The following is a 10317-nucleotide window of genomic DNA, read 5'->3' as shown; positions in this document are numbered from 1 at the left end:
CTTTGGCGCCATCTATTGATCGTTGTGGGACTGATGAACTTTGGGGAATTTTAATCTCGTTGAATTAAATTAATCTATATAGTATTAATTGGCCTGAGGTGAGTTACCTGAAGCGGTCTCGCTGAGGTATGCGTCTCCTTGGCTTAGCGTGGAATTTCGCACCGGAAGTTGATTGTTTATTTTAATTATGAGTTTTTAGATTAGGATGTTCTTAGGTACATAATGATTTAAAACAATGTGTTACTTGTTCTTGAGGATACATTTATGGTAGCGCTACATCCAAAGCCGCTTGAAAGATGCAGCAGACTCTTAATGCAGCTTTGGCTACATCTGTTGGCCACGTTTTTGTATGTTGGTAAGCCGTATTTATTGGAGATAGTCATCCTGAGGCCAGAGAATGAGTGGTTTAATGGGTCTGAATATCCCTATGGCGCCATCTGCTAGTGATTTTTGTAAGTTAAGTTTTAGATTATTTTATCTGATACATTGAATATTTTTGATGATAGATTTAACATTTCATTTTTTATGTTAGAGGAGTATTATCATTGTGATTTGATTAATTTTATCTGAATAATAATTAAGGCGCCCATGTTGAAATATTTGCGGGTATGATTTTTGTTGTGAGTATATTATCATATTTTATTTGATGCCCTTTTAATTTGTGATGTATAATTAACCGTTAAGTTCAGAACTTTAAGACTTCATGTCCTTTTTTTTTTTTCTTTTTTTTTTAAAAAGCTTCCTAATTTATTGCCCTTTATTTTAAGGTGTGCTTGAGGATTAGCGGTTTCATGATTATTAATTTTTAGTTATATTTACTTAGGTCATTGGCCGTGTATATGGACAAGTTTAATATTTATGCTGGTGGATATTTTATTCCTGGTTGAAGCGATTATTTATTATCATATCGAGTGATTTTCCTTCATTTATCATCTGTATTACAATTACAGTGAGGTAAGTTATATTTATTTATTCATTTTTGTACTTGTTATGGGTGAATAGTATTTAGGTTTATTATTTGTTTAGTGTTATACTTTTAGGTATTCAGAGTAATATTCATAAATTGATACGTTTAGAATTCATTTTTATATGTTATTGTTGCTACGTTTCTTGGTCTTAGGTGTCTGAGTTTGTCGTTTTCTCTGTAGTTTGAGAGGTCTCTTAGTTCCTCGTCGTCTTCTTCCATTTTATCATGAAAGTTTTTGGTTAGTTTTTTTATGTATGTATATATTGATTCAGTTTTTAATTCACGATGTAAGTCTGTCAGTCGGAAGAATTTAGGTGCTCCTGAAAATTTTCTTAGCATTTTATTTTGTGTTCTTTGTAAGTCATAAATGTTTCCTTTAGATGCGTAGGCCCATGCTGGTGCGGCATATGTTAGTATGGGTCGTATTATTTGTTTATACATTAATATTTTATTTTTTAAGCTTAGGTGTGATTTTGGGTAGCAGAATCTAAGCAAGTTTTCAGTGGCTATTTGGGCTTTCATTTGTGCATATTTAATGTGTTTTTTAAAAGATAGTTTTGTGTCTAGTATTACCCCTAGGTATTTAGCTTCTGCTGAGGGTTTTATTTCTTGGTTGTTAATGTATATGGAATAGTTTGTGTTTATTTTTCTGTTTGTTAGCCACATCATGAGACATTTATCTACATTGAGTTTAGCTCTATTGTAGTTGTTCCAAGCTTCTACTCTCTCTATTAATTCCTGTAGGTTATCTATGGCTTTGCTGTCTTTTCTATCGCTAGAGATTATTATGACATCGTCTGCGAAGAGCCCCAGTATGCCTTTTGGTACTGTGGGAAAATCATCCATAAATATATTGTGTATGAGTGGGCCCAAGTTTGAGCCTTGGTTTATGCCTGTTGTTATTTTACGTTTTCTGGATATTGTGTCGTTGATTTTAACTTGGAATGTTCGGTTGTGAAGATATGAGCGCAGGAATTTAATTAATGTGGCTGGGTATCCCCTTCTAATCATTTTATGTATTAGACCTGCATGCCAGATACAGTCGAATGCTTTTGCGTAGTCTAGCATGGCTGCTACAGAGTAGTCTTTATAATGTTTCATTTCCTGTATGAATTTAGTGATTCTTACTAATTGATGTATTGTACCGTGTTTTTCCTTGAAGCCAAATTGTTCAGGTCTATTCAGGTTGTTATCTTTATTGAATTTTATTATTCTTGCTGAGATGATTCTTTCAAACAATTTGGATATGTGTGGAAGTAAGGCTATTGGCCTATAAGACGAGCAGAATTCTATGGGTTTTCCTGGTTTTGGTATTACTTTTATTATAGCGTTTTTCCAAAATTTTGGGAAATATGAGAGAGTTAAGAGTAGGTTGAATAGGTTTAAGAGTGAAATAAGTACGTTGGGTGTTAAGAGTTTGATTGCTTTAGATGTCAGACCGTCGAATCCCGGAGCTTTTCTAGATTTTAATTTTTTGATTATATTTTCAATTTCCTGTATTGTTGTTTGTGGTAATATATCTGGGTCATAATTTACTGGTGCTCTTAGAAAGCTTCTTACCTCTCTGTTTATTTTGTTGACATGTTCATTTAACGTTGTTGAATTTGGTGAGAATTGTTTTTTTAGTTCTTTTGAGAATTCCTCTGTCAAGGTGGAAAAGTCACTCTTAAGCCGGGTTTTCCTAGGAGCTCGCGTTGAGCTTTGTCACGCGCAACGTGATTCGCCCAGCGTGACACGCCGTCCACTTACCAATAAGTAAAGCAGCATGACTGTTTTCCTACAGAGCACAATACGCCTCACGGCAGCGTTATACGTCGGGCGTGATTGGCCGACTGCTTCTGGAGGAGTCAAATGCGACGTGCGCCGCGGTTTTGAGCGATACTCTCGTGTTTTCTTTCCCTTCAAACCGGAGCATGCAGACGACAGAGTAGCTGATGCCAAGGCCCTATACCATAATATAGCCGCCCTGATCTGATGCGCCTCGTTAGGAAAACACAAACGCGTAGCGTGATTATGTAACTCGTTTCTGTCGGCGCGAAATGGTCTGATTCGGTTCACGCTGTGCAACAAACCTATTCCTAGGAAAACCCGGCTTAAAGATTTGTAGATTTGTATAAAGACCATTTCGCGCCGACAGAAACGAGTTACACAATCACGCTACGCGTTTGTGTTTTCCCAGCGTGGCGCATCAGATCAGGGCGGATATATTACAGTATATGGCCTTGGCATCAGCTACTCTGTCGTCTTCATGCTCGTCTTCATGGGAAAGAAAACACACAAGAGTGAAGAGAACATCGGCAAAACCACGGCGCACGACGCATTTGACTCCTCCAGAAGCAGTTGGCCAATCACGCCGACGTAAAGCGCTGCCGTGAGCCGTATTGCGCTCTGTAGGAAAACAGTCAGGCTGCTTTTCTTATTGGTGAGTGGACGGCGTGTTGCGCTGGGCGAATCACGTTGCGCGAGGCACAGGAAACCTGCTCCTAGAAAAACCCGGCTTGTATGCAGCTCAGACCAGGATGAAAAGAACACAGATTCGACGGATGGCTTTCGAGGCGAGCGGTCACGTTTTTCCTTCTCTGCTGAGTGTGAAGATGCGTTAGTTTCATAACGCCACCGAGCTAGTGAAGTTAACCGCCGCGAGTATACGGATTTCTGCGTTCTCAACGGTCAACTGAGATATTTTGTGGACTTATTACGGCAAATTCTTCGGTGCTGATTCTGCGACTGGGGCATTCGTCCGGCATTCCTCACATGTGTGCAACTTCGGTACGGATTGCTACTGAGGGATCTTCTTGGTTCTTCAATCGGGTGTCTGGAGTGTGGATCTTGTTTCTCTACCATGTGCCGTGATTTCAGGAAGTGCTGTGTGCTACCCTTTCCCAAGTGATACGTCTGACCCAAAATACTCCCCCCCCCCCCCGCTGCATAATGAAAATTGGATTTCCTGAGCAATGTAAGTGGTAGATTATGCGTGTCAACAATGGGTCGTATCTGCCCATTTGCAAATACGGGACATGATATTGTCAGGAAATTGTGTATTTTGTCAGCAGATTCAGCTGAATCTGAGGGAGTTAGAAATTAATTTGTTATAATATTGGTTGATTACTTGAAGAAGCAAATCGAATTAAGTAACGAACTTAGCCACATCGGTCAGGATTGCTCTATTGCTTTGGAATTTGATTCTCTAATAGCAGACTATGTGATTTGGGATATTGCTTCGAAGAAAGAAAAAAAGAGTACCTTTGATGTATTTATTGCTAATGCAATAGTGTTCTTTGATTCTCTAAATTCTGAGCACTGTAAACATGTAATCTCTTTGAAATTTCTGAAAAATGGGGAGAATCTTACATCAACCCCCATTGATAACCTTACTAAAATTACAAAAATTTCCCCACGCAAGTTAAAAAAAGAAGAGAAAAAACAAGGAAAATGAAATCCACAAAATTTCTCTCTCTGAGAGTGAAGAAAGTACAGATAATTCTAAGCATTCTCACTTAGACATTTCTAATGAACAAATAACTAATTCTGATGACACAAAAAATAAAACTGGAAATATTGTTAGTCACGAACTATCAATGGGTGAAAATTCATCAAGCTTTCATCTATTACCAAATTACATAGATCCCACACCTACTATGGATGAGAATCGTAGTAGTGAATCGTCAGGGAATACAACTTCAAGTATTACTAGTTCAGATAATGTCTCAACTAGTTTGACATTGTCTAGAGACTCGGAAAAAAGTTTTGATACATAACTACCAGAAAAGGGAGGATCCAATGCCCAAAATCATAATGACAATACTCCTCCTAAAGGAATAAACTTGAAGTCTAAACAAGAATCACTTAATCAATCGTTGGCAAAAAATTCGATTGCAAATAATCGACAAGACATTCAATCAGAATCTGAATTTAACTCTGGCATAAAATCATCAGATGACACAACAATACTTAATACTTCGGATGTTGCAACCGTTAAAGGTGCCATGACAATTTTTGAAGACGGGCATAAGTCAAATCAGGCATCTAATCCGAGAAACTCTGTTGCTCTAACTGATTCTAGTACTGAAGAAGAGCAAGATAATGGTGATTTTTATTACTGTGACTAAGAGGAGGAAAAAAATCTAATATTCAACAAGCGAATTTGCTAGTTAACGGCACCCACGAAACAGCTTCGAGACCAGCCACTGTGAACAATAAAATTCCTCCAATAATTTCAACGGATTGGGGCAAAAACTGGATTCCAGATTTCATTGTAGCAAAAAAGATTTGTGAGATTACACCACAGGCAAAGCCAACAAATAATACTATTGTAGTTAAAGTTTTCACAGAAAAGGATCATCGCTCAATTACAAAATATTTTGATGACAAAAAATTTAAATATTATACTTATTTTACACAATCAGAGCGCACCTTGAAATTTGTTATACGTGGTCTTCCAGCCAACATTAGCATTAAGGACATTCAATCTGAATTAGAGAAGCAAAAATTTAGTCCCATCAAAATTAGCAACATGAAAAATTACCACACAGGAAGATTGCTTCCATTATACTTAGTGGAGGTACCAGTTGCAGAGAAAAATTTTGCCAATATTACAAACTTTTCTGAAATACCTATTGAAATAGAGAGATATAAAGGCCTGCAAAGCCCAATTCAATGTACATCGTGTCAGTCCTACGGTCATAGTTCCTATAGATGCAGAAACGCCCCGATATGTGCGTTCTGTTCCAAATCGCATGCAGTGATAAGGGCAACCCAACTAAAATTAGATGCTGTCATTGTGGAGGCCCACACACATCTACATATTCTGGATGTAAAGCTAGGCCCAATTCAAATCAGAACAGGGGACGCTTATTACTCTCTAAAGTTCCACCTGAATTCCAAGGGCCATCCTCAATTAATTTTCTGCCACTTTCTAATAATCACCAACTTGAGGAGGATGAAGATGACTTTATCATTGGACAAAATCCTATTACAATAAATCCCTCAACAACAAAAAACTGGGCTATAAACAAAAATTTACAATCACATGATGACAACATGGAGGTTGTGAACAAAAATATAGAAAAGCAGAAATTGATGAATGAAACTATTAAACATGGCATTCATCCCCTGGCAAGGAATAAATCCTGTATTCCATCAATACATGATGTTAAAATGGAATTAACTGAGCGACATGCCAGGGAAACCTTTCAAATGGTTATGCGCCAACTTACGGTTAGAACCGAGCGAATTAATATTACCTCTGTATCAGAAATTAATGACACTGACTACTTTGAACCTGAACTATAATTAGAAAAGCCTGTTGAGAATAACAAGCTAAATTATAATGTACAGATACACAACCATACATCTGTTCTCCCCACGTCGGAAATTGGAAATGTCAATAATATACCCCCCTCAAAAAAAATCTAATGAAATTAATCAGCTCACTGAAACCTTTTGCACTATTTTGGGTGCGGCTGGCATTCCTCAAATAAAAATTGAGAATATTTTACAAGTGCTCTGATTCACATTTTAACACAGCCTAACAATTAGTTCATCAAGTGCATCATTAAGACCGTTGTGTATAATGGCCTGGAATGCCAACGGTCTTAAAAATAATTTACGTGAACTAAAGGAAGAGCTATACGTTCACCAGGTCGATATTTTACTTGTCTCTGAAACTTGGCTGTTGCCCAGCCAGAAAATAAAATTAAATGGTTACCAAGGAATTAGGAAAGATAGAATTCACAACAGCAATCTATATTAAATCTGATATTTCTCACCAAATAAATACCTAACCAGAATCGTCCTGTCAGAAGCTCACACTCCACACGTAATGAGAATACACAGTTACAACAACATTTTTCAATACATCAAGAAAATAAATAAGGACCAATACAAACGTATGAATGAATCTGAATACGCCCATATTAGAGAAATTGTTAATTATAGCGAACAACCTCCACCAAGAACTTCAAGGAAAAAAATATATAGAAGACCTAAATAAATTTTCCACTTGCCGTGGGGAAATTTATAAACTCTGTGTATATATGTATATAAATTTCTTATGCCTTAGGCATTAATTAACCACTTGGCACCTACATGATCAGCGAATAAGCCCTTATTTCAAAATTAAATATCTCTGCAACAAAGATCAATAGAATTATGCGGTAAACGGTACGTTTATTAGCAAAACTGTAAGAATGTTGTACAGAAATTTCGCAAATTTAGTTTTTTTAAAATTAAAAAAAAAAACTGTTGATTTTGGGGTTCCGGAAATCCTCATTTGTGTGAAGAGAAACCACTGCATTCGCCTAAAGTTACTGCATGGGCTGCGGTATGCGCCAGAGGCATTATCGGCCCCTTCTTCGTGCGGGAAACGACTACTACTGAACGTTACGTTACAATTTTGGAACAATTTGTCAGCACACATGGCGCATACCGCAGCAACTTTAGGCGAATGCAGTGGTTTCTCTCCACACAAATGAGGATTTTCGGAACCCCAAAATCTCCAGTTTTTTTGTTTTTTTTTTAAATTTTAAAAAAACTAAATTTTCGAAATTTCTGTACAACATTCTTACAGTTTTGCTAATAAACGTACCGTTTACCTCATAATTTTATTGATCTTTGTTGTAGAGATATTTAATTTTGAAATAAGGGCTTATTCGCTGATCACCCTGTATTTATCCTCTTATTGAATTTTTCTGGCACCTACATATTCACTAATACCTCACACCTATTTAATCTACTGTATTTATTCACAAAAATGAAAAAAATCAGACAAATAAAAAAAATTAATATAATGTCCATTTTGAATGCAGGGGACGAACTATGAATCTGGTGTATTTGGTTTAGTATTGACTGAACAATTTGATAAAGGTTTGTAGGTTGACACGCAATAATTTATCACTTATGTATCATAATTTAGATGTCTAATGCTCTCTTTTCCTTTACAGGCTGTGGTGGCATTTTTATCATTGAAATAGGGGAGAAAATATTTTAATTTATTCAGACAGACATTACCAGGCTAAAATTTTGTAGCCCATGACCACTTTATAAACCGGACTTGACAAATTTTTTCCCTTCTCATAGACATCACTAAACACAATCTTTCTTCATAGGCCTTACTAGCCCCGACTGATTACGTCCAGTGAGCTAGGGTTCATTTAACTTCAGGAGGTCTGGCGCCATATATATTGCCCGAAAGGTAGCATTCCGACTTGGACAACGTGTTGTAACATTTAATTATACAATAAACTGTTCCTTCAAAATGATTCAACTTCCATAAACTATATAAAAAGTGATGATTAAATGCGTTTTTTTTTGTATTTTAAATGAATTATTATGCAACACTAATGCTAGTTGATTGAAGTTTCAGATTTAATGGTGTGTGTGTTCACTTGATTTCAGAACATTAGAGATATTTATTCTCAATAGATGGCAGGGTGCATATCACAATCAAATCTTAATGGTTATTGAATATAAAATTTACATTCAAATTAATACATTTTTTATTTTGCAGTAATTCATCAAGTTGTAATCATGAATCCAAGATATTGATTTCATTTATTTAAATTTATGTAGTATCAAATATTGAAGTTAGTAAATACGGCATTTATCACTTAGAGAATGAAATGATGTATAGCGCCATCTGTTAGAGCGATACTCACCTACCAGAAGTAGGTTTTAACTGAGCCAACACTTTTTCGAGCTGACGATTTGCCGACAAATCTTTCATTAGCGGACCACTTACTAATTTAAACAAGCAAGTAGCCTTCTTAACTCATCTAATTGGTTATGGGCCCAGTACCACAACCACAAATAATTTTTTTATACATAATAGAATATCTGTATTAAATTTTAACAGGTATCTGTTCAATTTATTTAAAATTTGTAATACAGTCGAATCCCGTTATAACGAACTCCAAGAGACCGTAAAAATCACTTCGTTATAACGAAATTTCGCTATAAAGGAATCCCAGGTTATTTAAAAATGTTAAGTAATCTTCTCTGAGGGATAAGAAAAGTGTTCGTTAGAGCGAGATTTTTGAATTAAAGGTGTGACAAACCATTGTAAAGGCATATATACACGTCTGAAACGCATTGTTAGGGAACCAAAGTAAACGTTCCGAAAGTGATTGTTGAGGCCCCCAAAATCATTGTTGCCCGACAGTTTTTCCGCCCATTTCGGGCATTTGCCCAGCTCTGACGAACTTTTAAAGTAGCCTACGGTTCATTCCCGGTCCTGTTTGGTATATATGCAAAATCTGGCGACAATCGGCCTAAAACTACAGTTTTAGGTAGATTTGTATAAAGAACATACGGGGTGATTATAAAAAACTATCCCGACATATGGGCCCCTAACTATCATACCATTTACAGAAACTGAATGAAATTTTGGCATAAGGTATTTTGAGGTATGCGCTCAAGAATGATATGGAAAACAACAGTGTCACTCTAACAGTTACGGTTACAGTGAGAAAATTTCGAAAATATCAAATGGCAACACCAAGTTTTTTGTATTGGAATGCGATCTCCATACTGAAAAACACTAAATAGCGTTGGAATGGCACCTGTAGCACGGAAATCCCCGGAGCTAGGCAAGGAAAAAGGACTTTGCCGTGCACCAGAGCATTAACGTTCGTTTCATTCGTCACACCGTTTCTTCGGCTGAGCCTGATTAGTCCTCCACAAGGTCATGTGGAAAATTTGTGAAACACAGTAAAATGCTTTATTTTATGCTGCTTCTCTGTCCTTATTGGTTGTCCTCACTTTTAGCCTATCTACCGCCGGTGATTTTCATGATACAGTTGCCGTTCGAACGCTATTTAGGGTTTTTCACAATGGAGATCGCATTCCAATACAAACAACTTGGTGTTGCCATTTGATATTTTCGAAATTTTCTCACTGCAACTGTTAGAGTGACACTGTTGTTTTTCATATCATTCTTGAGCGCATACATCAAAATACCTTATGCCAAAATTTCATTCAGTTTCTGTGAATGGCATGATAGTTAGGGGCCCATATGTCGGGATAGTTTTTTTATAATCACCCTGTACATACTTTCACATTTATATATAAGATTGCTGTCATATTGCTTGAAGTATATGTGCATCAAGTGGTCCTCCAACTTTTGCGGACCCAAGCACCGCCGTTTCGCTCAGCGTGAAACTGGTACCAGGCAGAGCTCTGCAACCAGCAATGTATCAATAGCTTCTAAAAGCAGAAAGCCTGACCCCCGAGATTCGTGACGTCATCGCATTCCGTCCTACGAAACCCATCTTCCCTGTAAGATCGTTTTCCAGCAGAACCACACATTAACGCCGATGTTATATATTTAACACACGTTACTATATTTTTCTCAA

Source organism: Pholcus phalangioides, unplaced genomic scaffold, assembly GCF_987345545.1.
Source record: "Pholcus phalangioides strain wild (caught in Gottingen) unplaced genomic scaffold, Ppha-v1.0 ptg000028l_1, whole genome shotgun sequence".
NCBI classification, from domain to species: Eukaryota; Metazoa; Arthropoda; class Arachnida; order Araneae; family Pholcidae; genus Pholcus; species Pholcus phalangioides.
This window is presented reverse-complemented; position numbering follows the sequence as displayed.